The 17578-nt window shown below is 35.5% G+C and overlaps 1 non-coding gene across 1 annotated transcript; it reads left to right on the top strand.

The window, feature by feature from the left end:
• Positions 1-1737: 1737 nt before the first annotated feature.
• LOC121208977 (small nucleolar RNA R71) lies at positions 1738-1844 on the top strand. The gene has a single exon (XR_005904096.1). It is a non-coding gene; the product is annotated as a small nucleolar RNA R71 (small nucleolar RNA).
• Positions 1845-17578: the final 15734 nt, after the last annotated feature.

Raw genomic sequence — 17578 nt, 5'->3', positions numbered from 1 at the left:
AACTTTGATTTGATTTGGTGAGATATTGAGCTCGTCATGGTGTGGTTTTGGTTTATCGTGTGTCCTCGGTTTATGTGTTCGTCATTCATCTAGTTCTTCAACTTGTAGCCTTCGTTCTTCATAGATGGGTCCCTTGTCGTCACTCAAACAAGGCTCATGTGCACTCTTCGAACCTATTTTCTGCACAGAGGGTTTTACCATCTAATCAGTATTAGTAGTACGATTTATACAATCACCCTCGATTTTTGATGTGTTACTCAAATTACGAGCTCGAAGGGTGATTGTTTCATCTCCCATACGAAGTGTGAGTTCACCTATGCCAACATCAATTATTGTTCTAGCAGTTGCTAAAAAGGGCCTCCCTAAAATTAAAAGAACGTTACTATCCTCCTCTATGTCTAGAACAATGAAATCAACTAGGAATATAAATTTGTCAATTTTAACAAGTACATCTTCAATAATACCCCTATGAAATCTGATTGTTTTATCGGCTAATTGAATACTCATCCTAGTTTGTTTGGGTTTCCCAAGACCTAGTTGCTTAAACATTTTGTAAGGCATGACATTGATACTAGCCCCTAAATCAGCCAAAGCATTATTAACATCTAAGCTACCAATTAAACAAGGAATCATAAAACTTCCTGGATCTTTTAATTTGTTGGCCAGCTTATTCTGTAGTATGGCTGAGCAAATCGCATTTAGCTCCACATGCCACACCTCATCCAACTCCCGCTTATTTGTTAAAAGCTCCTTTAAGAATTTGACTATGTTTGGCATCTATTTAAGAGCTTCAATAAACGGTAAGTTAATATGTAATTTCTTTAATAATTTAAGGAAATTACTGAATTTTTCGTCTGTGCGGTCTTTCCTTGTCGCATGGGGTATGGCACATGAAGTTTGTACTCGTTACTTACCGGTTTTTGTTCACTGTGGTCTACCTCACCTTTGCTTTTACTTACCATGATTCCTTGCCTTGGTTCTGGTTCAGGTTCCACTAACCCTTCCTTGTCTTGGATGGTAATTGCGTTGAGTTGTTCCCTTGAGTTATATTCAGTGTTACTCAGTAGGCTACCTTGTGGTCGTTCAGATATTAATTTGGCGAGCTGTCCTATCTGAGACGCTTGTTGATTCTTAAGTGCTGTCTCGATATTCTGAAAATGATTTTTTGACACGAAGATAAATTTTGTTAGCATCTCTTCAAGGTTCGACTTTTTCTCTTATTGGTAGGGTGGTTGTTGGAAGCCTGAAGGTGGTGGTCTCTGATTTCCTTGGCCTCCCTATGAGAAATTTGGGTGGTTCCTCCAACTTGCATTGTAAGTGTTACTATAAGGATTATTTTGAGATCGAGGATTATTACCCATGTAATTTAATTGCTCATTCTCTATGTTGTGGCCATAGGGTGGGTATTCTGAATTGCTTGATCCACCTCCACTTACTTTGCACTGCATTACTGGGTGAACCTGTGAAGAACCAAGAAAACCGTCAATTTTTCTATTCAAAAGTTCTACCTGATTAGAGAGCATGGTGACCGAATCAAAGTTAAAAACACCGGCTGTTTTCATTGGCTTTGTCCTCATGAGTTGCCACTGATAATTATTCAGTGACATCTCTTCTATAAATTCATAAGCATCTTCAGGTGTCTTATTATTGATAGTTCCACCAGCAGCTACGTCAATCATCTGTCTAGTCGAAGGATTCAAGCCATTGTGAAACGTTTAAATCTGTAGCCAGAGTAGTAACCCATGGTGAGGGCATCTTCTCAAAAGGTCCTTGTATCTCTCCCATGCATTGTAGAGAGTTTCTAAATTCATCTGCACAAAAGAAGATATATCATTACGTAATTTAGCCGTTTTAGCCGGCGAAAAATATTTTAATAAAAACTTTTTGGTCATTTGTTCCCAAGTAGTGATTGACCCTCGTGGTAACGAGTTCAACCACTATTTAGCTTTGTTCATCAATGAAAAGGGAAATAACCGAAGACTAATGGCATCATCAGAAACTCTATTTATTTTAAATGTATCACAAAACTCTAGAAAATTCACCAAGTGAGCGTTGGGATCCTCGTCCTGCAAACCATCAAACTGAACAAATTGCTATATCATTTGAATTGTGTTAGGTTTCAGTTCAAAATTATTTGCTGCAACAGCTGGCCTAACTATGCTTGATTCAGTTCCTATTAAAGAAGGCTTAGCATAACTATACATAGTACGCGGAGCAAGATTCTGATTAGCAGCAATCGCAAGAGGTAGCGGATTTTCCTAGTTTTTAGCCATCTCATCGGTTGTGGTGTGAATATCGTCTTCTTGCTCTTCCTCTATGTATCTTAAGCTTCGCCTTATTTCTCTTCGATTTCTTCAAACTGTGCGATCGATCTCACTATCGAAAAGTAATGGTTTTGAGGGGTTTTCTGGTCATAAACTAGAAAAATGTAATATCCCGAATTAGGGCCCAATAGAAATAGTGGTTTCGTGACCACAAATCCAAGATAGAAATAATTATTTTATAATTATTTTGATGTTTATGATATGATTGCATGATTGTGTGAAAATTTCGCGATGAAATCCTATGCCTAAAGTGCTTAAATTGAAATTAGGGACTAAATCAAATAATTTGCAAAACTTGCATTCTAGGAGTTTTTAGTATGAAATTGTTTCTGAATATTAATGAGGAGGTCTTAAATAGAAATTTGACCAATTTCTAAGTCTATGGACAAAAATTGGACATGGATGAAATTTTGGAAAGTTTAGTAGTAAGGGCATTTTGGTCATTTAGTTATTAAAATGAATTAAAAACAAAATTAAAAGCCAATTTTTGTCCATCTTCTTCATTAGGCCGAAATTTCAAGGGTTCTCCATGGTTAGGGCTTATTTCAACCTTTCAAGCTCCATAGTAAGTGATTCCAAGCCCCGTTTTTAATGTTCTTTACGTTTTTGGAATCTCGGTAGCTCGATTAAGCTTATGCTAGCAATAATTCAACCTAGGGTTCATATTTGGAAAAATACCCATAGGTGAAGTTTGTGTATTTTGGTGTTTTATGATAGAATATGAGGTTTTAAATTATGTTAGACAACTTGTACTACTCGGTTTTAAGCGAAAACGAGTAAAAGGGCTTAATCGATAAAAATACCTAATAGTCATAAGTACATGTTAGAGTGTGAATTTGATGTTGCCATAGAAGGGAAAAATGATCAGCATATCATAAAACATAAGAATAAGGGATGAAGTTTAATTCCCGAGCCTAGGGGCAAAAGTGTAATTATGCAAAAGTTTAGGGGCAAAAATGTAATTTTTCCAAAGTTCATATTAAATGTTGTTTTGATGAATGTATGTATTAAATAAGATTAATTTGGCATTATAGATCAAGAGAAATGAGATTCAAGTCGCGATCGAGGGAAAAACAAAGTTTACGAAGAATAGGCTCGATTGCTAATAATTTTGTACCGAGGTAAGTTCATGTGTAAATGTAGTAACATAATTGTCATTTTAAGTAACTTAATGATATTTATATGATATGATGATTATTATTATGAAATATTATGCTTTGTGGTTATTGTTGAGTAATATGCAAATTATGTTTATTACTTGTTAAATATGAATTGCTACCGAGTATCGGTTTCAATATTCCGTGGAAGACGGTAAAGATGTGTAATCGAGGAAAAAGCCCGTTTGAACCTTGGGAATAGATTAGAATACAAGTGACATGTCACTAGGATATTTGAATTCCAAACTCGTTGAGTTGAGTCCGAGTTCGTGAGATGTAACTAGGCATCCGAGCTCGTTGAGTTGAGTCCGAGTTCACTTATGGATGCGAACGCCCGAGCTCGTTGAGTTGAGTCTGAGTTCACTTATGGGCGGGTTACATGGTAGCATGGCTACATAAGTTCCGCAGGCTATTGAGTTTGTCTAGCTGCGGGTATGACATTTACGTTCATGAAATCCGTGTATTCGAATTATATTCCGATGTGTTCAATGGGTGAATCTTAAGTGAATAAGGAGAAGGCCTAAAATGAAGGTGACATGTTGCTAAGTGTGGTAAATGAGAAAATTTGACAGGTATGTGCTTAAACCCTCGGGTTGAAAACTTGGTATGATGAAATCGTAGAAAGATATTAAATGTAAATGAAACATGAATGTTTAGGTGTTGTTTATGCAAATGATGTTTTATGTGAGATTGTGTGATTATGTTACTTGCTATTTGCATGTGAACTTACTAAGCATTTGTGCTTACTCCCTTCTTTTCTTTCATTGTAGTTTTGACAAGCCGGCTTGAGAATCGGGATAGGTCGAAGACTCGTTCACACTATTCGAAGGCTTAAATTGGTAAAATGGCTTGTGTATTTTGAATGTGGCATGTATGGCAAAACACTCACTTTGTGTAATTGATCTTATGATATGGCTATGGTTTGGTAAGAAAAGGGTTTGTAAATGATTAGCCATTGGAATGGCCAATCTAAGTCATATTTGATGTTATGTATGTTTAAAATGCTATTTAGTCCATGAAAATCCTTAGTAAAGAAATTTGCCATAAAACAGAATCTGACAGCAGCAGTGATGTAAATTTGAAAAATCACTAAAAATAGTAGAAATGGAATTAAATGATGAGTAAGTTATAAAATTGAAGCTTATTTAGTCTATTTTCATATGGATTGAACAAAACAGGTATATAAATTATATTTTATGAGATATTTGAATTTTTGTGAAACAGGGCCAGAGTGATTTCTGGATCCCCTATTCTGAATTTAACAATTCATCATAAATTGTACAAAGATAATTAGAAGTCATAATTTATATTTACAGATTCCTTATTGAGTCTAGTTTTAAGAGAAATAAACTTCATTGTCATTGAAATTCTTTACAGAGAGATGTCTGATTCGTAATATACAGAGGTCAGAGTAGTCGAACCCTGAAACAGGGGAGACTTTAACTAATAAACTGTACTAATTGACTTGACCAAAAATTCTAGAAAAAAATTAGTAAATAGATATATGAGTCTAGATTTAGGGAAAATTTACGGAATTGGATTTTGAGTTTTGAATTCGAGAGATGAATTTTTAAGCGACTGTAATGCAGATTGCTAGCTTGACTGAAAATTTTAAAAATAAATTGTTTGAGCTGTTTAAGTAATGAATTAAGTCTGTTAACACCTCGTGTTTGACTCCGGCGACGGTCTCGGGTACGGGGCGTTAGAAAAAAACCTATCAGAAGAAAATAAAATAAAAGTTAGAAAAGTGAAATTAAACTAAAAATAAATAGCACTAAAAGTAAATATGGCTAAAGTAATAAAAATCGAATGTTCGTAATATCTTAGTTCCCCGGCAATGGGGCCCAAAACTTAATAGGTGATATTCGTGACAGGTTTTAAAAATTTAAAATTAATCATTCTTGAAACTAGCTATTATCACGATGAAGGCAAGTGTACCTATCGAATAGTAGTATAGCTTTAGCAAGACTGGATTGTCGAACCCAAAGGAACCAAGAGTACTACTAATTACTTTCTTTTTATTATCTAGCCTAAAAATTAAGGGATTTGGTTATCTAAACTAATTAATTAAACTAAGGGTGTACAGAGAGAAGATTGGGAAAAAGCTTTTGGGAAAACTCGATTGATTAAGACAATACCCAAGGAAAAATCCACCTAGACTTCACTTGTTATTTAACTCTGAATCAGACGATTTATTCATTTGACTTGATCCGTAGAAATCCCTATGTTATATTATTATCTCTCTCGAGACTAATAACATCCAACCCTAGGTTAATTAATTGAAATCTCTTTCTAATTAACACCCTAGTGTTGCATTAACTCGATCTATGGACTCCCTTATTAGGTTTCACCCTAATCCGGCAAAATCTTGTCACCCTATCTCTAGGTGTGCAATCAACTCCACTTAATTACAACAAATTTACTCTTAGACAGGGACTTTTGCTTGTCTGAATAAGTGCATTAACTTGAATCAATATCCTATAATATTAAAACAAGAATTAAGAACACATAATTAAGAATAAGTCAAATATTTATCATACAATTCAGATAATAATAACAAGATCCGTCTTAGGTTTCATTCCCCTTAGGTATTTAGGGGGTTTAGTTCATAATTATGAAAGAAAACTTCTCAAAAGAGTAAAGATAACAAAACATAAAGAAACCCAAAACTCCTGAAGGAAATTGAAGGGAGATCTTCAGTCTTGATGATGAATCCGGCTTCTGAGATGGATCAATAGACTTAACTTGAGTAATTCCTTGCCTCCTACTCCGTGTCTTCTTTTCTAGTGCCTCATCAGGTGTTTAAATAGGCTTTAGAATGCCTAATAGTGCTTAAAAGTGGCCTTTTCCGAATAGGACTATACTTGGGCTCGAAAGGGATACGCCCGTGTGCGATTGCTTCAGACTGTGGTCAAGGCTATTAAATAGGCACAGGCGTGTGGTCTACCCGTGTAAGTCATGCTTCGATTCTGCCAATTGGACACGGCTATGTAGACTACCCATGTGAGGAAGACCAAGCCGTGTTGGTTTCTCATGTTGGTCCATTTTCTCCGTTTTCGGCCCTTTTCCCATTCTTTTTACTCTCATATGCTCACCTAGGTATAAAACATGAAATTAAAAGATTAGGAGCATCGAATTCACCAAATCTAAGGAGAAATCATCCATAAATATGCTAAACGTGGGATAAAAATATGTATAAATTATGGTTTATCAAGGGTTCTCATATATATACAAATCTCACACTTGTTGTTTAACCAATATGGGATCTAAGCTTTTACTTTTCCTCAACAAATATTTCCAAGTAGCTTACTTTGAGCATCAATTTCTCATTCATCACTCAGTCATTTTGAGCATATGATATATCGTTGTAAAGGTCTCAGGGAGTAGAATATGAAACCATAATTTTATGATTCAACTCTCCACCTTTACCAATTGAGAATATGCCTCAAAGTTTCCATAAAATACAATTTTTCGAACAATCCCCCACATGAATGAAAATTGATAGTTTTATCAAAAAACATTGACTCGATGTGATGATAGAATCTATGATCGATAGTTGCATAGGATAGGTAGGTATTTACCCTTGAACCTTCCCTTGTGAAAGTGTATTTACTTTACTAGTTGACCAGTAAACATGATGTTCTTGAACTGTTCTACCTTTTGTGTAAACGATGATATACCTCACACAACTACCTCCCTGGTAAGGTTTTAGTTCTCATGGGTATGTTCATATAGACGTGAACATCTCCTGATTTTGCAAGAGTTTGAGAGAACTATGCCCCAATAGTCTCCACGAAGCTGCCCCACTTCACTCTAGCATAGGTTACTTATGTTTTTTGGCTCACTAAAACACACAATGGTTATTAAAAGCATTGCTTAACCTCTCCTATTTTTAGTCAATGTTTATATCATAGGAACAAACTTGGGATAAGAAACCCCCAGAGTGACCGCACAAGGTCTATCCAATTAGGTTGTCCTTTTTGAACCTAGATCTTGGGATCTCTAGTCAACTGGGTTGTGTTTTCCTTCACATAGTGCCTTTAATTTCCATGGGCTTTAGTCCCATTCTGTTTTATGTTTGATCAACTTGATCTTGACTTAAACCTTTAGTTAGTGGATCTGCAATATCTTTTGATTTTAAAAAATCAATAGAGATAACTCCGTTTGAGATCAGTTGTTTAACGGTATTGTGTCGATGATGCATATGTCTCGACTTACCATTATACATTGCATTTTGTGCTCTACCAATTGTTTCTTGGTTATCACAATATATGCATATTGTGGGCACAGGCTTTGGCCAGTTAGGAATATCTTCTAAGAAGTTTTGAAGCCATTTTTCCTCTTTTCTTGATTTTTCTAGAGCTAAAAACTCAGATTCCATTATGGATTTGGTTCTAATCATTTGTCTTGAGGATTTTCATGACACAGCTCATCCTCCCAATGTAAAGACATATCCACTTGTGCCTTCGGTATCTTGAATATCAAATATCCAACTAGCATCAGAGAATCCTTCTAAAACAATAAGATCTTTGGAATAATGTAATCCATAGTCCCGAGTATATCTAAGATATCTCAGTATTCTTACATTTGTTTTCCAGCGTTTTTTCCCTGGATTGCTTATGACTCTGCTTAAACTACTCACGGTGAAAGAAATATTTGGTCTAGTACAGCTCATAAGGTACATTAAACTACCTATGACCCTGGCATATTCCACTTGGTTAACGTTTTCACCTCTGTTTTTGGACAGATTTTGGCTAGTATCTATTAGAGTTTTGGCTATGCCAGAATCATCCTTGTTAAATTTCCTAAAAACCTTGTCCAAATTGTGTGATTGAGTCAATATGAGACCTTCAGATGACCATTTAATTTGGATACCCAAAATCACATCAGCTAGCCCCATATCTTTCGTGCCAAATCTTGAATTTATCATGTTTTTGGTACGTTTTACCATTTCATTGTTACTTCCAACAATAAGTATGTCATCAACATATAAGCAAAGGATTATATATCCAATATCGGTTGTAGCACCCCAAACCTGGCCCAGACGTTATGGCCAGATCCGACATGCCACATCGAAGCGTTCAAAACATTTTATATTGTTGATCCAGAAAAACTTACTTAGTGTTTTAAAAGATAATTTCATTATAGGTTAAAGTGAATGGAAGCTGTGCACCAGGTAGGAAATCGGAAAAGAGGTGGTGAGTCCATCGGACTGCTTAAGTACCAAACTCCCTTCGGATCCAATCCTAGACATGCATACCGCCATTGCCACACCTTAACGTCATGGATATTCCTAGGAAACTGATTTGATTAAGTCATTTTTAGGAAAAGTGATTAATTTTGGAAAATACTTTCATTCCGAAAGCTTTTCTTGTTGTCGTGTTATTTTGAAATCAATTGTTATTTTTTTTTTTGAAAACGCGCCCTAAAGCTATCCAATTTCAACAGTTAAAATAAGTAATACCTATCTTAGTAATACATATTAAAACCATCAAAAATAATTAAGCGGCCTTATTACATTTAAAAACCCAAACCTCAACGTAAATAATAGGATGTCCAGTTTACCAGAAGAAAACCAAACTTTCAGAACGGGTGGCCACTCCGAATTCCCTCACAGCTCCAAGCCCACTATAGTTGGGGATTACCTGCGTGGATGAAAATAAAAGGGGTGAGTTTGGGGAAACTCAGTGTGTAAATTAACCCAACCATAGCCTATATCAGCTCAAACCACAGAAATAGAATAAGTTGGCCTTAGCCCAGAACAGAATTCAGAATAAAGCCCATAGGCCCATAACAGAACAGAATAGATATTACATGTTTATACAGAAACCCAACCCAGATTCATCCATAACACCCCCGTACCAGCCTTACACCATGTGGGGAGACTACTCGACCCACCCAACCGCTACACACCACAGAAATCGCAGCGAGGCTGCCAGATATTGTGACGAAGTCACCAGATAAAGATATTGTGGTGGAGCCACCAGAATAGATATATGTGGCAGAGCCACCAGATAGATAATCGTGGCATAGCCACCAGAACAGATATATGTGGCAGAGCCACCAGATCAGATAATTGTGGCATAGCCACCAGGATGCTTCCTCCATAATATAACCCATGTCCCCATGCAACAGATATATAATCATGGCATACATCATACAGAATCAGATCGTCATGCTTTTCAGTCAAAATTAACCCTAGGGGTATAACGGTAATTTTGCACCTAGGGGTATAACAGTAATTTTCCATACATAGGGGTATTATAGTAATTTAGCTGCTTTTAGGGTTTTCATGCATACCCTAACTATTTACGTACTATCAGAACACTTACCGCGCATACTTACCAAATTGGGCCCGTTGGCCCATAACCTGATCTTTGGCCCATTAAGCCCAAATTATCAAAATGTAGGAAATCGCGCGTATTGCAGTTTATTACTTTAAATTACCAAATATACAAACCCAACTATCTTACGAGCATTCGCACACTCCCAAATTCCCAAAATACCGACTTTTCGGCATTTCGGCTTTTTGGCTTTTGCCAATCTAGTCTATGAGAGGGTGTCAGTTACACACTTGTTTGCGACGATATGCTGACGAGATCCATACACGAACCGCCTACAATTGGATTACTAACACGATAATCTAACTATTCAAATATGAACTACGTATTAACCCCTTACAATATTCGGCCAACCACACTACAGATCAGAGTAAGCTTATAAGAAATCAATAAGCAACTCATTAACAAATTTTTGTCAGTGTTTACCACATAATCATAATTTCACTGCAAGCTGTCTTCCTGAGCAACAGTCACTAAATCATTTATAACTGGAGCTAAAAAACTCCAAATCAAGTTCTGTTAATTTTCCCTGAAAATAGACTTATATATCTTCTATCCATAAAATTTTCAGAATTTTTGGTTTGGCCAATCAATACCAGATTTTTCTTAAAGTTTCCCATGTTTCACTGTTTGACTAATCTGACCACTCTTCATTACGAATCAAATTTCTCATTGTAAAGAATTCAAAATATGTTCTCGTTTATTCCATTTGAAACTAGACTCATTAATATTTAATTACATAATTTATGCAGCTTCTAACTCATCTCCCACAATTTATGGTGATTTTCCAAAATCACGTTACTGCTGCTATCCCAAGCAGATTTATTACCAAATCACTCTTTCACACCTAACTTGCATGCTTGTTATTTAAACATGTATATCACCAATCAATCAGCACATATCTATGATTCTACTTAAGTATAATCTCCATTTCATCATTTTAAAGCACAACATTTAGCCAATTTTTCCCCTTAGCATCTAAGGCATATGCATGCTCATTTGTTTGGCTCAACTTCACCTATCTTCCATTTTTCATCAAAAGAACATGAAACAAAAACCATTTCCTTCATTTTAATTCATGACTAAATGCTCACAGCACAACTAAAAACTAAAATATGCTTCAAGAGTTAAGGTAGAATCAAGAAGAACTCATGAACATCAAGATAGAAGCAAACTACCATGAACTTACCTTCAATTTTCTTCCCCAAGTGACCGAACATTCAAGAGCTTTCTCCTCTCCTTTCTCTTCTCTAACTTTCGGCTATGATGAACAAAGATGGACAAAACTTTGTTCTTTTCAACCCTTTTTCTTTTAATAAAATTTCATATTTCATCCATTTAATTCTTTAGTACAAAAGACATGAAATGCCCATCATGGAACATTTACCTAAACCATTATCATGGAACATTTACCTAACTCATTATCAATTTGTATCAATTTGTACCATAAATTATGGATATCAAGTGCACATTTTGTCTACAACAACATGATGACCAGCCACTACATGTAAAATGGGAGGTTTGACATGCAAATCCTCCTATTTTGCACTCCTATTTATTTGGCCACTACAAATTAGCCTATAGCATTTTCAAACATTTTCACTTAGGTCCTATTTCATAATTTCACTCCCTTTTTCTTATGGAACAAAAATTAACTAAAATTACCAGGTTCTATCTTAAGCTTGGGCCTTCTAGAGGCCCACAAACATAATTAAACCTATGCCAACATTCACAAAATTCCTGAAAATTGGGGCGTTACATCGGTAGTTTTGACATACACACATTTGTCACACTCATTAATCTTGAAGCCATTTGTCATCATGACATTATCAAACTTTTCATGTCATTGTTTTGGTGCTTGCTTAAGTCCATATAAAGACTTCACCAATTTACAAACTTTCTTTTCTTGTCAGGAAACTTCATGACCCTTAGGTTGTACCATGTAGATTTCTTCATCAAGATCTCCATTTAGGAAAGCTGTTTTAACATCCATTTGATGTACTTCTAGATTCTGAAAGGCTGAAATTGCAAATATCATTCTTATGAAAGTTCTTCTGGATATTGGAGAAAAAGTATCAAAGTAGTAAAGGCCTTCATTTTTTCTATAATCTTTTATAACTAATCTAGCCTTGTGCTTATCAATTTTTCCATCTACTTCCATTTTCTATTTGAAAATCCAGTTAGAATTTAATGGTTTAATTCCCGAAGGAAGATCCACTAATCCCCATGTATGATTTTGCATGATGAAATCAATTTCACTTTTAATAACATCTTTTTATGATGTGCTTTCGGATGATCATATAGCATCATTATACATTTGAGGTTTGGCCTTTAACATAAAGGTTAGAAAATTTGATCCAAAAGACCTTTCTACCCTTGCTCGTTTACTCCTCTTTGGCTCTATCTCAGTTTCAGCCTCATCAGGACTTTTTTCATCAATAGTCTCTGAAGTTCATTTTGTTGAACTTGAAGTAACTTTTCTAGCTTTACAAGGGAAGATATTTTCAAAGAGTGAAGTATTCTTTGATTCCAATATGGTATTCTTGTGAATGTCAGGATTTTTCGGTTCATACACAAGAAACCTATATGCATTGCTATAATCTGCATAGCTAATAAAAATACAATTCACCATTTTAGGAACTATTTTCATTTGCTTTTGTAACGAAGCCATTACCTTTGCAAGACACCCACACACGTTCAAGTAGTTGTAGGAAGGTTTTCTACTTTCCATAAATTATATGGTGTATTGTCCCTTTTCTTGCAGGAACCTTATTTAAAAATAATTAGCTGATAGAATAGCTTCCCCCCACATGTTTCGTGATAACTTAGAGCTTCCTAGTAACGTGTTCATCATTTCCTTTAGAGTCCAATTTTTTCATTCGGCTACTCCATTTGATTGAGGAGAGTATGGTGGTGTCACTTCATGAATAAAACCATGTTGTGCACAGTATTCACTGAATTGTTCAACATTTTCACCACCACGATCACTTCTTACCATCTTAATCTTTTTATTAAGTCGGTTTTCAACTTCCTGCTTATAGAGAATAAATTTTTCTATAGCTTCGTCTTTGTTTTTAAGCAAATACATGTAGCAATATTTTGTGCTATCATCAATGAAGGTAATAAAATATTTATTCTCTCCTCTCATTTGAATAAACTTTAAGTCACAAACATCACTATGTATTACATCAAGTGGTTCTATTCTTCTTTCAATAGTTTGAAATGAAGACCTTATTAATTTTGTCTCAACACAAGTTTCACATTTATGTTTATAATTAATGTGAAATGAAGGAATGTGCTCCAAATTAATTAATCTAAGTTAAGTATCATAATTAACATGTTCAAGCCTACCATGACATAAATCAAATGACTCAAGCATATAAACAGAGGAATAAGAAACATTTTTATTCATTATCTTTGCTTTTATAGACATTTCATTAAGTTTCCACATGTTATTTAATACATATCCCCTTCCTACAAACATTCCCCCCTCAAACAAAACTAGCTTCTGGGATTCAAACACCATCTTAAAGCTGTGTACACTAAGAAGTGTCCTAGAAATAAGGTTCTTGCATAGTACCCTTCCCCTTGATATTGGAAGCTACAGAATTGCCCATATAGAGCTTCTCCCCATTTTCACAAGGTTCCAATTCAGAAAAGAAGTCTTCGTCACAGTAGATATAATGTGTGGCACCTGTATCAAGCCACCATTCTCTTAGGTTTGAATCAACCAATTGACACGGGCTAGCACACGGGCATGTGGCCAGCCTGTGTGGCTCACATGGGCATGTACCCAGCCCGTATAGAAGTGTCCAGGCTGTGTGTTTCCTGAAAACAACTTCTTTTATCTGATTTTGGCCCGTTTTTTGCTCCTTTCACTTCCGTATATTCACCTAAGTATAGAAACATAAATATAAAGTATTAGGATCATCAAATTCACTAATGTGCATAATAAATCATACACAAACATGACAAGCATGGGATTAAAACATGTTACTTTTGTGGTTTATCAAATATCCCCACACTTAAGCATTCGTTTGTCCTCAAGCAAAATCCTCAACTCACAATTAAAATTAAACTTTCTCAACTCATAATTCTCATCAATAATGTTTTCTCATAATTCACAAATAATTATACATTGATAATTCAACTAAAAGACTACTAAAGATTCAAACAATCCAAGTTAAACATTTTAAAGCATGAAAATATAGGTATTTCCCCTTATCTAAGTCATTACCTTTAATTCAAAGTCAACAAGGATCAACATCCTCACTAAAGATTCACTGAAATCACTCAAAGTGTTTAAGGTTCAAAAATTAAGCACTCAAAAGTCAAGCACGAAAAGTCATTACCATAGGCTTGCATGAAAATCAAATCTCCACTACTATAAAATGAGATGATACATAAATCAAAAGGTATTTAAAAGGTTGTGATGGGGTTTAGGTTAAAGGTGTGGAGAAAGGCTGAAAAAGATGGTTAGAATCGAGATCGAATTGATAAATTACCAAACTAGAAAAATAAACTAATGCTAAATTAAAAACAATTACTGAAATAAAAAACTATTCAAGAATAACATTAGCTTCTTTTCAAAATATGAATTTAACTGTTCAAGCTCAATTAACATAGAACTAAATAATAATCAATATATATGTATTTTTTTCATTTTTCATCTTTTTTTATCATGTAATTTAATAAGAAAAAACTCAGTAAATGAAACAAAAGAGCATAGTTAGGCAACTAACGAAATCAAATCTCGATAAAAAGGGAGTCAACAAAATGGGAAAAATTCTCATCGAATCAAAAGAGTGAGTTATGGGTTAACATGAATGGATAAATCAAGAAACGGTGTGCCAGGCTCAACGGGGTTCACTAAGGGTTAATTATGTAGGTAGGTTTTTTTTATGGGATAAGTAGGTTAAAACCTAAGTTCCTTTATCATCTTAGTATATCAAATCAAAGGTGTGGTCTCGACATGCATAATCGAAGCAAGTTCTATAATAACAAATCAATATTGACACACTCATAACCAATAATAAAATGAACAATAAAAGTGTATGCTCTAAAGGCTCGAAATCTCACAAAAAATTATGGTTTTGATGCCAATCTTGCAAATCTCAAACTTTAAGGTAATACCTCAATTCAGGGAAATAACCTAAAAAAATTTAAATTCTGAAAATAGACTTATCATGCTTGATTCTCTCATGTCTTAAAGTTTAAACAATCAATGCACAATTACCTATGAATTTAATCCAAAGCACATCAATAAAAATCACAAATCGATAAAAGTTTATTCTAATAGTAGTATGAGAAAATGACTTAAACACAAGACATAATTCAAGGACTTTCTAATAATTATATAAATAACCTCCCCACACTTAAGATGTACATTGTCCTCAATGTACAAATAAAAATAATCACAGTTGAAACAAAATATCATAAAAGAGGGAGAGAATTAAAACTGCCCTGAATATTGGATGAAATCCCCAGAATCGTGAAAAGCATAATTGTAGACAAAGCTAAATGTTGTGCATGATGAGAAACTAATAGGAAAATAAACACAACTGGTGAAGAGGATTAAAGGGTTAGTAACCTGATTAGAAACAACCATAATAAATAAAAATATAGTTCAAAATATAAAAGCAAAAGAAGTCTAAGAAAATAACAATAATCATAAAAATAAAACTAAAAATAAAATAAAATAAAATAAATAGACTTAATGGTCCTCATCATCAGACGAGTCTATGACGTGAGTCGTCAGCGGTAAAGAGGAAATATAGAGATGTTGACATATTTGCTGCAATGTTGCCTCAAGACTGTCGAACCTCTAAACACAGTACTGCTCGAAGCGAACAAACCGCTCAGGGAGGTCCGCTAAAGTAGGAGCAGAAGGAATAGGGCGGTGACTCAAAGGTTGAGGCTGTGGTGGGTCCTTGTGATGGAGAGGAACATCATCAGTGAAGTCCTCAGGTTCATTCTGAGCATCAAAATGAAACAATCGATACTGAGGGGGATCCACTCCATGACACCGCTCGATCATCCTTATGTGTATCACGCTCGAGATTCCCTGAGGGGGCATTTGGCCGACTAGTGTGAGTGTAGAGGACTGCTCTAGTGTGTCAAGGAGACCGAAGTGTCGAGCGAGGCGAGTCACATAAGGGCCTAAACAGATGGGGCCCTTCTTGTGGCGGTCAATCTAATAGCCGAATGCTAAGGTGATGAAGTATGCCAAATCAATAATATGGTCATTGGCCATGCTCCATAGAAAATAAACATCATGAGTACTAATGACTCCAATGCTCTCTCTTCGACCAGTCAACATATGAGCTAAAAGTGCATGAAGGTACCGTAAGGCCAGAGGAAGAGAAGTAGCTTTCGAATGACTCGCATCATAATGTGTCTGGCTTATTGTAAGCTCTGTCCAACAACGTGATGGAGTGTAATGGATGTGTCAATGTAGACGTAGGAAGTTCTCAGCACTCATGAACTCCTTAGTGTAGAGTCCCAAAGCAGTATCGAATTCGGGGACACTCATCTGGCGCACCAAACCACCAAGTAGGAAAGTGATAGTGCCCGGCTCATCCTGAGCCATCATGACCTGCTGTAGGAGAAATGTTGTGTAGAACTCCAAAGTAAGCTCCATGTAGGTGGGCTCGATGATGAAGAAGAATCTGTCCTACAGAGCTGTAGTAATGAAGGCGCGAACATCATCAGCTAATCAGACATGCTCCAATGTGGCCCAATCGATACAGTGGCTTAAACCGAATGGATGTTGTCTAAGTAATTGAAATAGATCCTCATGGGGGCCCATTGAAAATTAGAGATAAAGGTGGCGGGCCTCGGCGAGGCACCTGAGAAGGAGGTCGCACCAAAGGTCTTCTGCTTTTTCGAAGCGGGGACGGCAACCTTAGACTTGCCACAGGTGTTCTTCATGGTGTGCCTAAAGAAGAAAAGAATTCATTAATAAATGAAGCATCGCCAAATATGCAAACTAAGTCTTAAAAAAGTAGAATCCAAGTAGTCCAAATAGCTAATTACTCTGAAAACAAAATGTACGAATACCCAAGCATGCAAAATTCATATAGTAACACTAACATGAAGCAACTTGATGAAATAATAAAGAACAAATCATGACATACTTAAAATAAAAATAATAACAATAATAAATAATAATAATAACAAGTAACTTAAATAGACTAATCATATTCAAAATAAAAGCAATAAGCAAAAATACATAAATAAATAAACAAATCTAATGTTAAGAACAAATAGTAATAGAAACAATGAGCAATGAATTTAACTAATGAACTATTATATTAATTTAAAGAAATAACAAATAGAATTAGAAAAGAAAAATAACTAATAATACACTAAGAATAATAAATAATAAAGCAATAAAATATTATAACTAATAATAATAATAATATAATAAATAAATAAATAAAAGGGAAGGGAAAAAGGAGAAAAATGGATGGTTGGACTGCGGGGGTCGGAGGGTCATGCGGCGGCGATGGTTGGACTGCGGTGGTTTGGGGCTGTAGTGCGCATGAGTGTCCTGGGGTGAGCCGAGGTTTGTGGCGCAGGGGTGCGATTAGGGGAAGGTAGAGGGAGGGATGGGAGCTGTAAGGTTTCGTGTGGGTGGAAAGAGGAGAAGAGGGTGTTGCTGTGTTGTGGTTTGTGGGATGGGTGAGGGATGGACGAGACTTGGGTGGTTGGTCAGGTAAGAAGGGAAAAGGAATGGAGAAGATGGGTGGTCAAG

The sequence above is a fragment of the Gossypium hirsutum genome, chromosome A10 (assembly GCF_007990345.1).
Source record: "Gossypium hirsutum isolate 1008001.06 chromosome A10, Gossypium_hirsutum_v2.1, whole genome shotgun sequence".
NCBI lineage: Eukaryota > Viridiplantae > Streptophyta > Magnoliopsida > Malvales > Malvaceae > Gossypium > Gossypium hirsutum.
This window is presented reverse-complemented; position numbering and strand designations above follow the sequence as displayed.